The sequence below is a fragment of the Corvus cornix genome, chromosome 10 (assembly GCF_000738735.6).
Source record: "Corvus cornix cornix isolate S_Up_H32 chromosome 10, ASM73873v5, whole genome shotgun sequence".
NCBI classification, from domain to species: domain Eukaryota; kingdom Metazoa; phylum Chordata; class Aves; order Passeriformes; family Corvidae; genus Corvus; species Corvus cornix.
The window spans coordinates 2117052-2137660 of record NC_046340.1 but is presented as its reverse complement, the minus strand read 5'-3'; positions in this window follow the sequence as shown (position 1 = coordinate 2137660).

Genomic DNA, 20609 nt, shown 5'->3' with positions numbered 1-20609 from the left:
GAACCAGGCAACCCCTCTTTTAATCCAGGAGATGTGAAATCATGATACTCTAGAACAGCAAAGTATTCTTTAAATAAAAGCATGGACAGACATGTACCCTCAACTAGCAGACTGCCTTTGAATGAAGTTTGTCCATCCGAGTAGCAGTGTCAGGGGAAAAGAAGCTGCATTTTAAAATCAAAATCATGTTCTTTAAACAAGTTCTGTCATTCTGTGTGTTGCCTTTATCTGAAGATTGCAGGCATTTGTGATTATCTGTCATTTTATGTTTATGCAGCTGTTTTAATCCTGATAGGTCACAGAAATTTGCCACATGGTAGCAATGGCAGCCATCTCATCCAGCATGTTACAAAAGAATGGAGAGACAGGGAGTGCTATTGCAAATCGACACACTTAGAAAAATGCTGTAAAGCCAATCCAGTCCAGTCCATTTTTAATGCTATGTCAGAACAGTCTATGCTCCATGAATTGTGGGATTTTCAAGTTATCTGTCTGTGCAAGATGAAGGGCCGAGGTGGCTGTGCTAGGATTAAACCTGTGCCTCTTGTGGCAGTAGGTATTCCTTGGCCTCTGCAGCAGATTGAGGGTTAAGGGGCTAGAAAAAGCAACACTGACTATCTTCCAACTCCTCAGGTTTTAAAACCATCAATACCCGAAGTTATTGTGATGTTCAGCCTGTGTCTGCTGAGTGAGTCTGCACAGCTTGGGCACCACTCCAGCTGCAGCTGCTCTTTAAAGTTGAAAAAAATGCTTGGAAGGTGTTTGTTTTTTGTTTTGTTGTTTTGAGTTTTTTTTAATATTATTATTTTCTCAACTTTGAGAATAGTTTGGTGTCGTGTCCCTTCCCCCTACGGCTTCCTTTAACAGCAGTTTCAGTTTAGCTTGTGTCCCACCGCTCATACTCTCACTGCAGCCTTAAAGGAGCACAGACCAAACCTCAGCAGTTTTCAGCAAGGCCACAGAGTCGTTGGAAAGGTTCCCACTGCCTTCTTCAGTGAGCTCTAAAAGGCAGACTCCAGCGCTTCCAGTGCTGCTGTAAATATTGTCTAGAAGGAGCCGGATAAGGAAGAGGGGGTACACACAGCCTTGCTTTCAGCTTAGCTTTCATTTCCTTTGTCCCTTTTAAGAGAAACAAGGGAGCTAATTTCGTGTAACTTGGTACATCATCCGATTGTTGGGCCTTTACGGGTCTGTTTGGGGCTATCTCTCCCACCCACAGGACTTCAGGCTTCAGGTTTTACTTGGAGGAGCCAGAGAGGCCTCCCGAGTGCCTGGAGGGGAGAGCGTGAAGTGTTAACTGCAGAAGCAGCACTGGAAACAAGGGCAATTTTCTGGCTTTGATCTGTCACTTGGCAGTTCCAGGAGACAGGCTTGTCTGGGGCTATCTCTGCAGCAGAGTTTGGAGGTGGCTGAGAAGGCACTGCTTAGCCTGGGGGATCAAAGTGCACCAGACAGCAAAGGAGCACAATGTCCTCTGAAGCAGGAGCTGCAAAATATAAATACAGTGCTGCTCTCCGCTGGGAAGCCAACAAGGGAGGATGTGCTTCCCTGCTTTCCCGCTTTCTGTGCATTTTTCAACAGGTTAAATTGCATTTGGTTGGTAAGGATTGTGAGTACTGAGAGACAAACGCTGCATCTCTAGCTAAGAAGGAAGGCAGTGTTGTTAGGGTGGGGTTAGTAGCCAGATGGAGTGGAAGGTGTTAAGTTATTGATAACCTTACTGTATCATTCCCTTAATTCCACAGAAGGTGACAAGGAGATGAATTAAATATAGAAAATAGACATGCAAGAGCTCAAAGAATCTCTGTGTTCTTGTTCAACACTAAGGTACAGAATGCATGATTTCATGCAAATCAGACTTCATTTATTTTCTCTTTTGCTTCTTCAGTTAAATATGAAATGAATGAGAACAAGAGCTTTTTTCCAGCATCCCATACCTAGTAAATTCATTCTGGGAATGGAGGAAATAGGGTGAATATGATTCTGGACAATGACATCGCCAATGATCCAAAAATATTTGCACTGGGTGACCTGAATAGTCTCTTGAATATAAATGAACCACAAGGGAAAATTTCTATGAAGAGCAAATGCGGTAGCTAAAAGGGTGATATTACTGAATTGGAAATATGCAGAAGGATTAAAGCTTGCTGAGTTGTACACAGGATTAAATGAATTGACACACTTGGAGAAAATAATTTCAATAATTAACAGGTTTTTGTTCTTTGGGAATTTTTCTGGGAAACGTAGTCATAATTGTCATACTGTACACAGCAAGTTACTACTGTAGTGTAGAATGATGGAATATATCCATGTGGTAAAGGGGTGACCCATAATCATATTGTTTGTGCTAGACAGTAAAAAACATAGACATTCGAAACAAAATTAAACGTTGTATGTTAAAATGGGTTTGTTACAATGTGTTCCCATCCGTGGGACACCTTCAAAGTGACAGGTTGCTCACTGGGTTATCACAGAGCACTTTCTCCTTCAGGCTGGCCCTTGCTTACCAATGAAAAACTAAAACACATGCAGGGCAGAGAATGTTGCTGAGGTCATGCAGAAGGGACCTGAATTTCTTGGTTCTCTTTCCCTTGCTAACCCTCTACGCTGTTCCTTTACCCATGATCCTGATGGAACAGGGCCAAGCAAAGCAAAGGCTGGGGATCCTGTTGGGAACTAGGTGGTTGTGGTCATTGCTACTTGTCACCTGCAATCTAATATCTGCCCAAGCCACGAGCACTCCTCTCAAAGTCAGTCACCCTGGGCCATCACAAAGGCTTGCAGGGGTGGAGTTTGAAGGCCAGGAAGCTGGACCAGGCAGATTGGCAAGGGCTCGTCTGTCTTCTCACAGCTTTGGGCCTCTTGTATTGTTAGTACTTGGTACTTACTGTCAGGTTAAGTCTAGCTTAGGTTAGGATTAATGTGCATTGAAAGTTACATCTCTGTTCTTACAGCCTTACAATTTTCCAAGGCACCTCTCTGCCACTGAATGTGTTCATACATGGTCTACAGCAAGTGTCACTCACTAGTGTTCATTAGCCTGTCTGAGTTCTTCAGTGACGCCAAGGGATTGAATCTTTGTAACTTGCTGGGGCAAGGAGTAGATCTTATTTCCCTTTGTACCATGACACAGTTTTGCTTTCAGTAAATAATAATAGTGACAACTCGACCATTACTGGGCTATTAGGTGTGCCTTATAAGACCAAAACTGTACAAATTATGTTTAGTACATATGCTTAATCTTCCTCTGTGGCACTTGAACTTTATTAACCAACCTGTATTCTCTGCTGTTGCAGCACTTGTGAGCAAGACAGTCCCTTGCTGAACATTTTAAACAGTAAAAGTTCTAATACCAACAGTTCAGGTAAAGCATCCTTCCTGATAACATTAAGTCTAAAAGATTCCCCTGAAACAGTTGTGACCTGCCTGTTTTGCATGGCTTGGAGGATTAGCAAAGTCTTCATTTGAATTGATAGCGATTAAAAAGTGTTCCTTGACAAAACAACTGTTATTCACATGATTAAGAAAACCACTAACTGGGGAGGGGAGTGGTGAACAGCAGCCAAACAAAATCTGTTTGCCTCCAGCTCTGCAGTTAGTGCCAAAACACGGATGGACAATATACAACTTCTAGTCATTGCATACAGGACTGTAGAAGAATGAAGAAAGGGTCTGATGCCAGCATTGCCCAGTGCCTTCTCTGAGGCCATTGCAGGGGTGTGTAGAGAGGGTAGTTTGCTGGTTAGGGTATCATTGGTAGCACAGGGCTTCTTCCTTTCTGGTGGGAGAAAGTGCGTGTGCCTGGAAATGTTTATGGAAGTGAGTATGGACTTGATGTGGGCTTAGTTTTGTGATCTGTTTGCTTTAGTAAAACCAGAGGAATTGGTCCTTAAAGTGCTAAAGGACAAGCATAGAATGTTGTGCTAATGATCTTGTAGGATATGGCAGCAGTGCTCTGCTGTATAATGTTTTTGCCCTTCCTCCATGTACCTCTAAATAGTGCCCGAAATCATTGCCTGTTGTGAATAGTTAATCGTATCATCTATTACCTCCCAACAACAGTCACTTGGGCTACAGGGGGCTGTGTAGGGTGTTTAGAGCAGTTGGGGTTTTTGTTGCTCTTGTCGTCTATGCTGGGATTTGGTTTTAATGCTAGAAATACGTTTGGCATGGACAGCAGGGCTCTAAGGCACTGTGCCTCTGGGGAGTTCTTTGCACAGTTTTGTCCTGGGTAGTATCCCACAGAGATGAGTTTTACTGCCATAGCAGAGGGAAAGTGTGGACCTGCTAAAGGAACACGGTTGGTGATTGCAGTTCTCAAATTGCGAAGAGGATGTTCTTGAGCAATTCTGTTGCTATGTGGGAGAGCATCAGGAATGGTCAGTAAATGGCCTTGACCTGTGGTCCCAATGCCTGCTGTATGTCAGCCTTGAATAATGGTCACTGGAACTCATATCACTTGTGTTATAACTTAATTATAAACCATACTGCTGAAAAAAAGACTGGACATGGCACTTGGTGCCATAGTCTAGTTGAGGTGTTAGGGCATGGGTTGGACTCGAGGATCTTGGAGGTCTCTTCCAACCTCGTTATTCTGTGATTCTGTGAAACGCTTTTCTTTACTTGAAAGGTGAATCAAATGCTGGTTGGTTGCAGCATAGCAGGAGCCCAGGTGAGGGCCTGAAAGTTCAGAGAAACTATGCAGAAGATGGCTGTGTCTCTTGGGGTGTTGAAGACCTGCTGAAGATTCCTACAGCTTTTGCCCAGGATTTATGCTCCAGTAAGGGATGAATCTTCAAATGTGCATATCTTTGCTCTGGCAGCTTGGTGTGTGGGGTTTTGGATCCCCTTCTGACATGTGCAGCCCTTTTTTGAATTTTGAGTACTGCAGCTAAGATGGGCTTCTTGGGATGACACAGATGCAATTTATGAATAATTAATGGCATTTCAAAAATTCTGATGGTGCTGTCTGGGGAAATGGACTAACTACAGTTTGCTCCATTTAAAAGCAGAAAGATGTTTTTATGGTAAAACTCCAAACTGTATTTGCATATTCCTGTGCTCTGCTATCTCACATCTCTTGCTCCCTGTCAATAAACAAGATCTTTCAGTGGTTTTCTCAGTAAGAAGGTGATTCCACATTATTTCCTACAGAGGTTTCTGTTGAAGTGGGCTGGCTGTAAAGAAGCAGCAACTCCTTTACATTCAGTAACCATACCATTTTCTCTATCAGCATGGAGCATTTGACTCATGTGCCCTAGAAAATAACTCCTCACTCCCACTATGTGCTCATATACTGAGCTGAGATCTAAACCTGACCTGCAGTTCTGGGATGCAAACTCATGATCAAAATCCCTGGATGTGGGAGGTCAGTGTTCCAGCATCCTTAGTCTCTGGGGTGAGAGTCCACTATTTAAGGAGTAGTGTTGTGAATTCAAAACAGGTTAATGCTTTCTAAGGTCTAGTGAAGTTATAAAAACACAGTACAAAAGACCCTGTCTGCCTTAAATAAAAGCTTATTATAGAGCTCAGTCTTGTTTCTGTTAAAGTCAAAAAGGGGATCATGCTTCTAAATTTCACCCAATCCAATCAGGGGCTTTTATAAAGGGGCAAAACCAAATCTGTGTGAAAAAATGAGAGGCTTGGTTTCCAGCAAAAGGCATAATACCATTCTTGCAGTAATGTGATGCAAGGATACTCTTCAGGGAGCCTATTTCATAAACAATACAAAAATAGAGGTTCTGTCTACAGTCTTTTCTCCCACACAGCACCTTGGACTGTGCTGAGTACTGGGCCTTATGAAGCAGAAGGCAAACCTTCCACAGGACTTTACACTCCCCATAGCTGAGGGACTGGGTTTTCATTCCAGTTAACAGCAGAGGGGGTAACTAATAGATCAAGCCAGATCTGGGGCTGTGAAAGTGTAGCAGAGTTTTGTGTGATTTAATTTTCTTAATTTGATACTCTCAGAATGTGCACAGTCCAGAGGTGATTTGGTTGTAAAGCTTCCAAGTAAGCTCATCTCCTGTAATTATCAGACAGTCTTCTGATCTGTCAGCATGCATAAACTGGGTATTTATATGTACACAGGCATCCACCAAGCACAAACCTCTTGAGAATTTTAGCTCCATCTATTAGTAACTTCTTGTTTCATGATTCTTGCTCTGAGTTTCTTGTTTGTTATTCCCTATTTTCCATATTGGAAACCGTGTTGCTGAACTCACCTTGTGAAGGAGAAAGGTCTCCCAGCAGTTGCTCGTGAGGGGGAGGTTGTGATGAGGAGGCTGGGATTTCAAATTTCTGCAGAAACCTAGCTCTGAAACTCATTTCTGACAGTGCCTCACTGTCACGTAGCAGCATCCCTGGCTGCAGTGAACTGCACTCATCCAGACTGCCCTGACTTGTGAGTAATTTTCTTGTTCTCCTTAGCTACCTAGGGATTTGCTCAGTGCTGAGGAGCATCTATTGAACATACCCTAGAGACCTGTTAGCCATATGGTTTCTCCACTAATTTTCTTGGTGACCCTCTGTTAGATCTCTGTATGTTGCTGTGGAAAACTCAGCGCCCTCTGAGTTTTAATTCAGGGATCATAAAGACCTAATGTCACTTTTCTATAAGGGAGAGGGCAGCAAATGATTCCTTGCTGCATTTCACCTTTCTTTTGCAGTGTGTGAAGACAGGAAGGTTTATGAGTTTGTTATGTCAAATTACTTGGTTAGTTCTGCATAATATTGTTTATGGGTATTTCACAATGTTTTTGGACATTCTCAGAGACAGAAATGAATATCAGGGTATGACCAAGTAAAGGAAGTGCTTGTTCTCAAGTTCCTTTCTATAGAAATTAATGAAGTATTTATTGGGAATGAATTCTGAATGTGTTCATTTGCTGATCTTCTTCACTAGTAACCAGAGATTAACAGAGAAGTGTCAAGTGCAGTAATCCCAAAACAATGAGGAAAGATGGAGAGCTCAGCCAGTGCTGTTTTTCTCGGCTCTGTTCCCGTTGTTGTGGAAGGGTTCTCTTCAGGCATCGACTTTACTTGTCTGAGTAGTAGTCCTAGTAAGTCCAGAGGGACTGTGTACTCAAGTCCCAAGGTTCCTGTTTGCACACTTGCACAGTAATATTCCTGCCCTAGGTGCCACTTAAAATGTTAGGTGTTACCTTCAGAAGATTGTTTTCCTCCCACATAGTCTCAGCGTTACCGAGGTTGGATCTCCTTCAAAGAGAGCAGCCTTCACAGTCCTAACAGGCTTTCATCCATATGGCTTCTCGCTTTCCCCCCCTCCTTCTGCTTTAGCTTTCTCTTGTTCACCTCTCTGCTCTGCAGCTTGCTTGGATGCCTTGCTGCCTTGGGAGCTCAAGACTAAGGATTCTTTTAAGCTTTCTGTCCCACCATGTAGCTGAATGCATTCAAAGACTCCCAGATGTGACTGGCTGTGTGAGTGTGTTGCCTTAGATGAGCGGAGGGCTGTACCTAAGCCACTTTCAGCTCTCTCATAGTTCTTCCCATCCCTACTGGCCAAGGAAGCCATATCTCCTTTTCCCGGTAAGTAAGAAAAGAGCGCAAAGTCTCACCCCTCTGGTTTCCTTCCTACCATTAAACAGATCCTCCTCTATACATCTAATATAATTTTCTCTTGCAGCTGGTCAACTTCTTGATTGTGCTCTTTGCTGATCTGGTGGTTATTTTTGTTGCCTCTGTGGAGAGCTGCTCTCAGCACACCCAGAGCCAACGCTCCTGACAGGCAGCACAATCCTGGAGTGCTTTGGCAGGCTGCCTGCATCTGTCCTGCAGGCCCTGGGGGGACTCTCACACGTTTTGCCGCTTACTTTCCTCTTTCCTCGAGATCTAACGCAATTTTGCAAGTAGTCACTTGGAGCCATATTTCCCTTTGCCCTGGAATATTTTTTTATTTATTTTTAGTAAACGTTTGTCAGTATTTCTAACATTGCGCCTCCAGCAACGTGGCCTGGACTGAAGCCACGCAGCAGTCTGACAACCTGTTAGGCGAGTCTCCTATCAATTAGGCTGCAGCTGTCATTGGATCTATTCTCAGCCTCCTTGGTACGTGTTTGCAAATAACAGGGGCTGCTGTTTTGCAGCTCTTGGGGTTTTTTTCTCCACAGCCAGTCAGGAACATTTTGTCCCTAGAATTGCTCCTGTCTCCTTTGTTTTTGCTTTCTAATCATCCTCGTTTTATTCTCCTAAGAATATATACTTATCGAGGATGTTATTATAAGTAAAGTGTCTTCACACTCTCTTATTTAATGCATGAATCAAGGAAAACGTCCCCCGAAGATACAAAAAAAGGAATATCTTACTCAAGGCTATACCTTGATCCTTTAAATGTTTTCAGACTTTCTCCAAAACATCCACACTGCTTCTTATCTGTGGGGAGGTGCCATTTTGAAAGCCCATATTGCACGGAAGCTCTCCATGGGGGTTTCCTTGTTTCTGCTGATGTCTGAACTTCAAGGAGATAGTGTGCTTTATTATCAGGTTTGCCACAGCTGGAAATAGAGTCCCCAACAATGTACAGTCTGTTAGAATTTCTTCTTATACCTTCTACAATTTACAGTTTTCTCTTCTCTAAAAAATAATGAAGATGGCTCTATAATTTTTTTCCAGATGTTACACACTGCATGGTGGTACTTGATGCTAATTTTTCATCCAGCAATCTATGGAGTACAGCTCAGTTTGTATTAGCTAGAGTAGCCATGCTTAGGCATATCAGTTTTTTGTTTTGCTTCCATGTGAAATGGAAAATCAGAATTGGGTTGTTCAAAGCAAGGCAAACGCACTCAGGGTATTTCATCCTTGGGTTGGTTGAAGGACACATTTTGATATAATTTCTTTCATAAGCCCAGCTCCATTTTTGCACAAACCCAGTGGAAACTGTTCCTCCTTCCTCTCAATCCATAGGTCCTAACAACAGGTCTCCAGCCAGCTTGCAGCTCTGGAGGCAGAACCAGCCCATCATAGGCAGATTGAAACAACTGAGTTCAGATCAGCCTATGCTGAATTGGCCAAAGCCCCCCATGCTTACCTTCTGGGAAGCTAAGGACAGGGCTTTTTTCCTATCCTCACAAAATAGCACACAACACTGCAAGAGCCTGCGTCCCCTGATGTCATTCAATATTTGCTCTGCAAGAATATCCATGAGGAGCCCACTTAGTGCTGTAGCTGAGCTGGCATCCAGATCCATCTTGAAGCTCTTGCGTATAAAATTATTCCAAAGTGTCTGGGTGGCCCTGTGAAGCTCATAAGCACTGTAAGTGTTCATACAGCCCTGCCTGGCAATGCTGTACCCATGACATGGAAGGCTTCACCAGGATCCCAGCAGCTTTGGTGTTAGCGCATCAAGGCATGGGGCAGCTGTCTCCTTGAAGGGAGCCTGCAGAGCTCTGGCAGCCACTCAATACACGAGGAAGAGGGGCTTCTCTGGGAAAAATTAGGGAAGCCAGAACACAGAATTGGATTGTCTAGTAGTGCATTGGCACCTCAGAAAGACTTGAGTTCTTTTATGATCCTCTTCCTGGGAAAGCTGGCTCTAAATCCCTTAGGAAGCCTCGATTTGGGCTAGGATCTAGGTTCCCAGTTCAGGTGTTTCATGAAATACTTGTTGGAGATAGATCACGCTGAGCAGTGCAGACCTTTGGGCATTCTCCGGCTGAGACATTTAAGGTTTCTCAAGTACTTTTTTAATGAAGAATGCATTTCACATGTATATAGCGTCCCGCATTGTTCCTGCTCAGCCACTGAGCTTTCAACTCTTTGAAAGTGTAAGCATAGTTAGAACAAGCTGCTATCCTGCAGACAAAGCATAGTTGGCAAGAAGATGTGGTTTTATGCAGTATTTATGTTCTCCTGGTAAACAAAGACAAGTAAAATGCTTTACTTGTTAACATCAGTTCAAAGAGAAAGCGAATGATGGCACTTGCTGTAATCATGTTCAGTGTTCTGAAGGTGTCTGTGTTTTTCACCTTTATTCTAAGCTCTTGTTTATAATTTGCTTCTCCTGTTTTAAGAGTGTGTGACTGTTTCTGAGAATGCAGCGTACGATTTTGTTTGCAGACTATATTTAAGGAGAAGGGCTCTCTCTGGATTTTACAGTGATAATATTAAGTGCAGGAGGAACATTGGTTAAATAAGCAGGAGAGGCCAGAGCTGACTAGTTTGGTGTTCATTTCGTTGTCAGCTGCCACTGGAATAGTGTTCAGATTAATGTGATTACTCTTTGCAGTGGCTGCAAGTTCATAGACCAACTGTGCACTTGTATCAAAGTCATTAGAATGATTTTAGTCCAGGTTTCCTACCAGAATTATTTATATAAAATGCAGTTGTAATTCTATACTGGCCATTTACACGTGAGGATTTCTATTTCAGGACACTTTGGAAATAGCCAGGATCTTCAACTGCACCCTTTCCAAAAGATACAAGATCCTTTTAACATTTAATGATGACTGAGAAGGTGCTTAAAAATAACTTAGAAGCACAAAGCACATTAGTGTGGTCCCCACCAGTTACAGGACTGGACTAACAGTTAAATTCTGGATTCTGTTTGCTTTTCTTGTCCTTTCTTGCTGCATGACCTGAGGTGAATTTCCTAGTTTCCCTTACAAATGAGCTTAATACTTATCTATTGTCTATATTTACATTATTACATTTAGGAGGTGATAGGATTTGAATTCATCTTCTCTGAGGAAAGAACTGTAAAACTCTGTGGTTGTCGGGTAGTATAAAATATATCCTTCTACTTGACTGCACATGGTATTATCTGCTGTATAATTTGCTGGGTATCAAGTCCATTCCACATGCACAATGTCTCTGGTTAATGATGGTATAAGTTCTTTTGGGAGGGATTATGCTTACATATATATTTGTAAAATATTCAATGTAATAGCAAGCTCATCTTGGCTGTACCATTTATGCTTTGCTGAAATTTATACAATATAGGTAATCAATTAGATTCTCCTGCATGCTGCTAAATGGAACATGAACAGCTCATAATGGGCAGCAGTAAATAGACATTTGTATGTACACAGGTATCCTGTGCAGTGAAAGGGGCATGCAGGAGACAAGGTACTGAACAAAACAGCCCTGCATAAAACCAGGCCTTCATTTAACGGAAGAAAAATGTTGCTGAAAGCTGCAACATTATTAGCATTACTATGCATGAGCAGTAGTCAAAAAAGGTGTTACTAGAGGAAGAGAGACATTATTCAAGTGTCTAAGAAGATGGACCATTATCAGCAGTGGAGAGAGAAAAGGCTTCCAAAGAAATAGCATAGCATTTCAAACATTAAATTATAAGGGGACTGAGGCTTTAAAAGGTATGTTGGAGTTTCTGCATTATTTATAATTTGAGATTGCCTTTCCCCCTAGATGATCAAGTTTTGTTCCATTCATACAGAACAGAAAAGTACTTCTCAGCTTCTGGACACTGAACCAGCTCTAAGTTTTAGGATATGATTTATTCTAAGAAGACGTTGGTTACCTGTAGTGCTGCACTGGGCTGAAGCTGCTTCTTAGAAAGTTTGGGAAGTGAGCAAAATTTGACTGCCATTACTCTGGAGCTTGAGAATGGTGGGCTTGCAGTTCTGTATTATTTTTGTATTTTTATCACATCCATACCTATGAGCTTCAGGCACTGACAGGATTTCACAGTGCTGGGTGCTGTCCTTTCTCCAACACAGTTTAAGGTCTTGTGGGCACCTTTTTGGAACCTAGTGCACTGCCTCAGTGACAGTGCAATCACTCAGAGTGCAGAAGCTTACACTAGGAAAAAAACCTGGAAAAAGATACCTTGTATCAGTTTCCTCAGCAAAAAGAAGCTGCATTGGCAAAAAGAAAGGGGTTTTTTTTTCCCCTTTTCCTCATATTATGTATTGTGTCTACATTAGGGCTTTTGCTGGCATAGCTGAAAAAAAGAAATCATACTGCTAGCTGACAGGGATATGCTGACAATTTTTTTAAATAGACGATGGATCAGTGTGTGTTTGTGTATGTGGGGAAGGGGGAGGGGTGAAGCTGATTCAAAATAGAAGTTTCTAAAATTGGTTCGCACAGATACCCTTTAAATGGCAACCACTACTACCCTTGTCAATGATGTCCTGCTTCCTGGCCCTCCTGTCCTTCTCACCCAGGCTCAGACTCCAGCCCCGTATTCCCCTTCCCTTGCCCCTTGCCTGCTCCCCACCCCGGTGTGCCCAGCTGGGGCCTCTTGCCCGCTGTCCTCAGTTCTCCTGCCTGGTTCCTGCCCTGGCATCCTCCCGCCTCCATGCCTCTGCCTCCACCTTCACTGCAGGCAAATGCCTGCACTGAGGCTCCAGTTCAACACCTCTGCCCTTGCTCCCTGAGGTGGGAGTTTCTTGCGTTCCTCCCAAGGCCTCTGTTGGATTTGAGGGCTCAGGCTTTGCATACCAACAGAGGTGCTCCATACATGCTGTGCCATTGCAAAATGCTGATTCTCCTTCAGCCAAACTGCATATTAAGTCAGAGAGCAGAGAGATTTCCATTTCTAACATGAAGGCAAGGAATTTCCAGACCATCTAGAGAATATTTGGAGAAAGAGATGGAGCTGTGGTAAGGTCTAGAGGACTAGAGGCATGGATGTTTGTTCTGTTGCCACTCCTCCTGACCAGACAATTGCTATGTTTACCTTGTTCCATCACTCAGGTTGGTTGGTCCAAATGACATAGAAAGGTATTTTATGTACTAGCTTCTGGGAATGGAATTGATCCCAGAACTACTGAGGTCTTTCCGTGTCATCTTTGCACAAAAGTTACTGCTTTGGTGCCTCAGATTCTCTGTGTGTAAAATGAGACTTCACAGTCGTGAGGTATGAACCTTAATTTGATCAAACTAGGGTGAGGTCCTGCGGCAGTTGAATCTGCAAGTGCAAGAAGTAGGGATTAGCTGTTTCTCAGATGATTAACACTCCTTTGGAAGCACAGTTTTGTGAAAATAAGTTGCTAAATAACCTTCAGATGGTGTGAGAGAGTGAGGGGTGAGAGGGCAAGCAGGCTCCTGAGCAGACAGCACCCTGGGCAAACAGGTCCTTGAACCACTTCTGTCAGTGTTTATAGCCAGCACCCCAGAGTCCTTACCTGGTGGGTATTGCAGGTAATTTATAGGTTATGCACCTGGAAATGAGGCATATGTAATAATTTTTTTAAAAGAGCAGCGAGAAGACTTGTTTGAATTTTTTTTTCTGAATATGAAAGTTTAAGCATTTAAATAGCTTTTAACTAAGTAACCCAAGCCCATTGGTATCAATGATTTGTTCAGAGTTTAAACTGACATTTCATAAGTATGTTAATTGATACTGCACTAACTTGCTATAGGTATCTTCCTAAGTGCCAATTATCTGCCTCAACATTCCCCACAATTTAAGTTTGTTAGTAAGAAGCTAATTATACTAGTTTATTGCTGATGGAATTACATGAAGAGTAGATTTCACTCTTACATACTTATTAGACCTCAGTAAGTGATCCTTAGCAGTCTGTTGCTATTCAATTAACAAGTAATAACTTACTTAATGAATCTAATTGAAATGCTTATTTCAGTCAGGCACCTTGTATAAAGCGCCTTACTTGGAGCACTTTCCTGAGTGCTAGTTGTGTTTACTTAACAAGAACTAAATGGGGCCACTGAGGAGAGCTCAGACTGTGATGCGAACTGAAACAGTGTGAGCAAATTCCTGCCAAACATGACCAAAAGTACCTGCCAGGTGATTTCTGTTTTACTGAACTATCACAGGAATAAACCAAAACTTCTGTGTCTCGGAGGATTTAAATCCACGGAGAGGATCCTGTGGCATGAAATTCTCCAAACACATCCTCCTGCAATGGATGTAAATACCCTGGCTGCCCCTCTGGGAGCTGCATAGCTCTGCTGCTCTGCATGCATGCTCTCATTGAGTTCTTGTTCCAGTTCAACTCTCTTAAAAACTCACTCCTTTTCCTTGGGAGCCTGCACGTTTGGCTTGAGATCGATAGAAATATGAGGATGACTGTATTTAATAATCTAAAGCTATTAGCATAATTACAGCCCCAAAGAGGATACAACTGAAGGGTTTTGTACTGTTCCATGTCCTTCAGTGAGACTGACACTAAATCACAGTGAATTTAATCTTTGCTCACAAGCATGACCTGCACTGAACTGTCTTGAGTGACCACTCCTGGGGCGAGCAAAATACAGTTCCTCTGTAGAGACAGGTTCCTACCAGGAGTGCCAAGGGGTGTGTGCAGGGTGTTGGGCTGCCCACACAGTTCCTCGTGAGCTCTTAGGTGGGAGTCTCCTTCATGGGAAGGACAGAATTCTTAATCAAGATTTTATAGTCTAGGAAAGGATAACCTGCTGTGCTCATTTATGGAATGGGAAGAGCCAAGAATGGTTGGCTTCTGAAGCTATTTTTTGCTTTAGGATTGAAAGTGTGCTTTCTTCTGTAATGAGGATTTAACAGACAAGACTTGTGTTTGTGGATAAATGCCAGGAAATCTTCCCAAGCAATGCTAACAAATTATGCCATTTGACAATATTAGTGTATGGGCAGTAACCTTTCCTCAAGAATTTTTAGCAGATAGATTTAGTGTCAAAAAACCCCATAAAAGCTGAAATATCTTCTCCAGTATATCAGGTTTGTTACCAACCTTTTAATGTATGCCTTCTACTCATTGAATTGAAAGACCTTATTGATCTCTTTGCAGCTGAACTGATTATTGGGGTAAGAGAGAGACATCCTGAGAGAAGCCAAGAGAAATTACTCATTTAACATATTCTCATTTTAGTAAACTTCCATTTAACCTCCAGGGTTAATTAAAAAAAAAAAAAAATTGCTGGTTGGCTGGAATAAATTTATTAAATCAGACAGAAACTGAGTTCAGGCTAGTACATTTAATGTCAACGTTTGTAATAATCTTAGGGGAAAAAGAATTCACATAGTCTTATTAGTATTCCAGAACTGCTTTATTTTAAAACAACAGCCATAACAGCAGAAGAACCCAGCGAGGAAAATAGCCCCCAAAATGGAAACAGATTCTCTGACCTTGGATAGTTCAGAAATTCTTAAATAAGCTATCAGGGCTTTGTATGTCTGTGGTTATTGGTTGAAATCCTGTTGTCATCAAGAGGCATTAGCTAGTTGGTGTCTGTAGGGTCGGGATTAGGGGATTTGGTGTGTTGTCCAGTGATGCCATCCATGATTCTTCCCCATGTCTACAGGGTGAGTGTTACACATCAGAGCTGGCGTCTCTGTTAATGTCTGAACAGAGAGCAAGGATTAAATAGGCCTAACAGCTGAGGGGTTTTTCAAAGGCACGAGTGGCATTTAGACATGTATCCTCTGCTGGTTTCTGCTGGTTTTCCAGACCTGCTTTCAGACCTGTGATTTGGTTTGGGTCTGTTGTCCCACTACTCTCCCCAACCCTGTTATGGACAAGCTACCTGTGGGTGTTTGATGGAGATTTGGGGAAATTTTCAGAGATATAAATGTCAACACCTGAGTTACACTGATGAGATGGAGGAGCCCGTGCTCAGTAGGAAGGAGTTAATAGGGAACCATCCTGGAGAAAGTTCTACCTTGTCATTCATGCTGTGACAAGCTTGGAGGTGAGACTGGGTGGCATAACAAAGGTGCCATTTGCCATTTTGAAGCTGGGCTCCTCTGATCCTGTCTTGACCACTGCACATGAAGCAGAGGGGAGTGGGGCTGGATTATCCTATGAAGCAGCAGTTCAGGAGAGAAGCCTTCACTGGAAGGACTTCATGAAAAAACAGCTACTAAAATACAAAAGTGCAGCTTCATGACAGGTTAGTTATTGTTCTGTGCAGAACAAGTTAAACTATGTTTCAGAGAACACAAGGAGGTGTGTAAAAGGTCCAGCACTGGATTTAGATAGAAACTGCTGACATTGTTAGCTGGGTGGCATTTGGGCAAGATTTTATTAGAAGCCAACATCATAAAGCTGTCCATTCTGTCAACCAGTTTCAGGGCAAACGTTTTCTCGTCCCTTCTGCCATCAAATTGAGATGACAGGTTTCTAAATGGTTTTCATCTGAAATGTGACAAAAAGTATATTTTTGGCAACTGGTCTTGCTTTGTGTCTTATGTGATATTTTGTCCCTCCCGGTCTAGAATACCTTTTGCAGTTAGAGCCTTTGGAGGCGTATCCCCTCCCTCAGAGTATGGGGAGCAATTCTACCTGGAGTTTTGTTCTTGTGGAAGAACAAATCCAGTCTTTCACCAAGTACTGCAGTTTAACTGAGGCAGCAGGAACTAGCAAGGAATGCTTGTAATATGGAACATATCATGTATAGCAAAATGTCATTTTCAAGTACTTTCTGAACTCTCGTCCCAGTAATGAAGCAGCTCTGAAATATCACATGACTTTCTCAGTGTGTTGCACTCTGTATAACCTTGCCTTTGATCATGATGTCATTTCAGATGAAAGGCTCGCATGGAGAACGGTACGTTGTGCATTAGGATCGGCAGATATCCTCTGGGATCAGAACAGAGAAGGACTATTTGAGATGTGCACTCTATGCTTGTCAAAGAGAAGTAAGTGCTGCAATAAAAAGAGTAGTCAGATATCTAAACTCCCCTCAGCCTGGGTAGAAGGAAGACTTCACCTGTCTGCAAGAAGACCTGCTTAATCCGAAAGTTCTCCTAGAAAGGTTTTAAGGATGAAGAATCGTTTTTACCGTCATTCAGTCCAGGGTCCTAACTCAGGTCAGTGATTTCCTGAGTGTTTGAGTAGCTCTAGGTGGGCTCTAGGGGGACTTGAAACAGATGATCTCCAGAGGTCCCTTCCAACCTCAATCATTCTGTGATCTTGTGATTTTGGTATCTCGGTGTGCCTGACTCGAGTGTTACCAGTAGAAGCGAAACAAACAATACACCTTGTTCTGTTTCTGTTGGCAGCAGGAGCCCCCCCAGCAGTCTCAATAATCTCTCTGGGTGCCTTCACCTGGCTTTTCTCTTGTGCCTGGGAGCTCAGCATTTGGCGCCTTATGTCCCATTTGAGTCCGATATAGGATGGGATTTTCTGGTGAATTTAAAAGCAGACTTACAACCACACACACTGCGGTCCAGGGATGGCAAGAGGACTCCACACACAAAATGTCGGCTGGCCCAAGCAAGCCTGTTCAGCTCCCATGGCAGTACCTGCTGCAAAGCTGTCCAACAACCAAAAAAAGCAGGTCATTCCACAGAAGCATTTTTCCTACCTTGAAGCCTTGATCCCCTTATCAAACACTCATGGCCAGAGATGATGTTGGGGGCTGCATCCTGTTACAGCAAATGTGCATCCCATTTTGCTTTGGCCTTGCTCACACCTCCCTAGCATTTGCTTTCTGGGGATGTCTGAGTGATTGAGGGTGAAGGCCTGGCCCCATGCAGCTCTGCCATCTCCCTCAGTGGAGTCAGTATTTCACCCGTGCTAGCAGTGACAGAGACTGAACGTTAGAGCTGCATGCACAAGCTTTCACAGAAATCAGTTCTCACATGCAGCATTAATATTGGAAGTGCTTCTCTCTCACCTAATTGTTGGCCAGGCACAATAACCTGTGACTAATGGCCATTCATAGTTATACAGCACGGCCTGATCATAAAAATTTGCCATTAGGCTCTAACAAAAAAAAAATCTCAGGCTGTTAATTGACCAACATGTATTCCTGAGGAAATCAGAGTAATCATGGATATTCAGTGAACAGAAAAGGAAGGTGCAGCTAGCTTGTGCATTGCTTTTATAATTCATCTGCTCTGATCTGCTTTTGATTATTTTTTCCTCATGTGAGGCCAGTATTGTAAATCAAAGATTTGAGAATAACCCTGTGCTTGAAGTGACCCAAATTAAAAGCCAATTGCCACCTTTCCTCTCTTACTAGGCAGCCGTGCATTTCTGTGCAGGAACAGACATATGTTAGAGGCTGTCAATTCTGCTGCAGAGGCAAATCAGTGAGCTCATGGGCTGCCTCTGCCAATGGTTAAGGTCAGCTACTGGAAAAAGTTACAAAACAGCTATTACAGCCAGGTATGATCCTGCAGAAGGGCCTTCATTGAGAACTGGTATTCTTTGCTCATTTTTGTGCAGTTCAGTGAGACTCTACCCTGGAAAACAGCTTCTGATTCTCAAAACAAGGACAGCAAGATGTGTAAATGTCAGTTTGGGGGTTGGAATTTATTTTTTTGGCCATCCAAGTTTTTCTGTCATAGAATTCCTTTTATGTTGACAAATGGGGATCATTCCTGAAAATGGTCAGGACAGCTTGTCTGTGGTAGATTTTCTTCTCCTTCCCGACCTTTAAAGCATTACAGAGTGTGAGCAACACTTCCTGGCTGACATGAAGGGCAGAGGCACCAGTCTGGTAGGGAGGATGCAGTGCCACCACTGCAGCCCAAGGAATTCCCAACCCTTACCTAAACACGGGGACCCTCTGGCACCTCTGCTCTGGTCAGCAGCCTTCACTGTAGGACACAGACTGGGACCTAGTTACAATTTTAACAAGAAGAGCTCAGAAAAGTTATTAGTGACTGTAGGAGAAAAGCAAGTGAGGAGACCATAAATCAGGCCATTGGATGAGTTCAGAATGCACTAATAAAATCAGAGCTTCCAATAAATTTCATTTCAGGCAGAGTAGAAACAGTTTCTCAGTCGAGAGTTCAGGACAGATTATAATTTCAGATGTGTGTCAGGCCAGTGCAATGTGCCTATGAAAATGTTTGCAAGCAGGCAGCAATGGCTGCGCCAGAGTCAGGCCCTCACACCAGCTGAACTTTAGTAGGGTTGAATAAAAAGGTGAGAATCTCTACTTCTCAGAGCAAAGCTGAATCTAATTAAATATTTAATGTGTTGTTTTTTTTTTTTTTCCCCTCCCAAATCCTTTGGTTTCTTGCTCTTTCATACTGTGATATGATGACATTTGAACAACAAATGCAGTCTTGGTACGTTGGTCTCCTGGTACTGCTTTTCATATGAAAAGCTTGCACATCCCAGCTGAAGTCCAGATGCTGCATTTATGAGGTATTTTGTCGTGATCAATTTTTAAAAAATATTTTTCCATTCCATGAAATTAATAGGCACCTGGGGAAATACCAACCAACTCTTCCCTACTCCTGCAAATACTAACCTTTCCCAGGTGGGAAGGTATTTCTCTTTCCCTTTATTTACCTGCAAGACATCCTTGCTAGTGCTCAGAATCACAGAAAGAAGCATTAAGAAGAAAATGCTGCGAACAGACCAGCTGCACTAAACCCACTGCATTCTGAGGAGCCATTTACTGCATAAACCCTGCATAATCTTCCCAGGGTCACAGAGTGAGTCATTAGCAAGACAGCACTAAGACAGAGGCATCCTGATTTTTCTAACTACTCTGATTACTTTAAGACCCCAATTTAAAAAGCCATAGGTTTGTTCTGGCAGTGCAGTCATAGAGATAACTACTCATGGCTTTACAAATTGGTTTTCTTGCAATCATCTCACTAGCATGGGCCTGCAGCCCTTTGGTATTTTGTCTATGTTCTGTTCAAAACTGTTTTTTTTCTACAAAACCCAAAGCAAGCCAGAGCTGAGCAGGAGCCTCTCCTCTGCCCTCCCGTGCCCACAGCTGCCCTGCCCCACATCCCACAGCACTGGGACCTCCCCTTGCTGGGGTGACCCTGCCCCCATCAAGCACCCTTCATGTGCTCCTTTATCAGCTGTGGCTTCAGATTGTTCTTCAAGAGAGACCTTAGGGTGCTTAAAATCAACTGACTGACCCAGGAAAGCATTGGAGGAGAAAAACTGTTGTTTTCTTGCTAACCTTTTCCTTATTGCTGCAGTTCCCTTTCAGAATGGGGCTTCTGTAGGCGGCTGCTTTGGCATCACCATTGGAGACAAGCCCTCTCCATAAGCAAAGGCAGAATTTTCTTGTACTCATTTTTCTAACAAATTGTCAATATTTATTCATGGACTTCTGTGGTATTTGCACACACCTTGAAGCCCAGCAGAGCATGTTGGGAGAGACGATGGTCTGGCTACATCCATCCAGCCACCATATCACTGTGGTTAAGGGAAGGCTGGTTCAATACAGACCAAACCATGGAACTCCAGAAAACGGCTGCTTGACACATTTTAGATAAAATGGAGACATTTTCTGAACAAAAAATATCCCAGGATTTGTGTTGCAGATGCACATTCACACATCACTAAAACAGCTATTTGTAATTTTCTCATGATGACCTTTAATGCCTGGCTCAAGATGACTGAGGTAGGTACAGCCCCTCCACAGAGAGAAACCTTCAGCCACACGGGCTGACACTTTGGTGTCAGAGGCACAGTTAATTTTAAACTGGAAAAGCAGCACATTATGAGAGCTGTATGTGTTTGATGCTTCATTTCATATATAAAGATATCCCATGAAATAAACCCCATACCAATAAAAACCCAGAAATTTTCTTTGGCACCAGAAAAATATATATTGAGCCATGATAGGTTTGGACCTATTTTTTTAAGCATCATATTTCTTCTTCCTTCAGAATTATTTTCTTTTTTGTAAGATACAACTAGGTGCCATTGTAGTGTTATAACATGCAAAGTAATTTCAAATGATTAATACCTTGACAG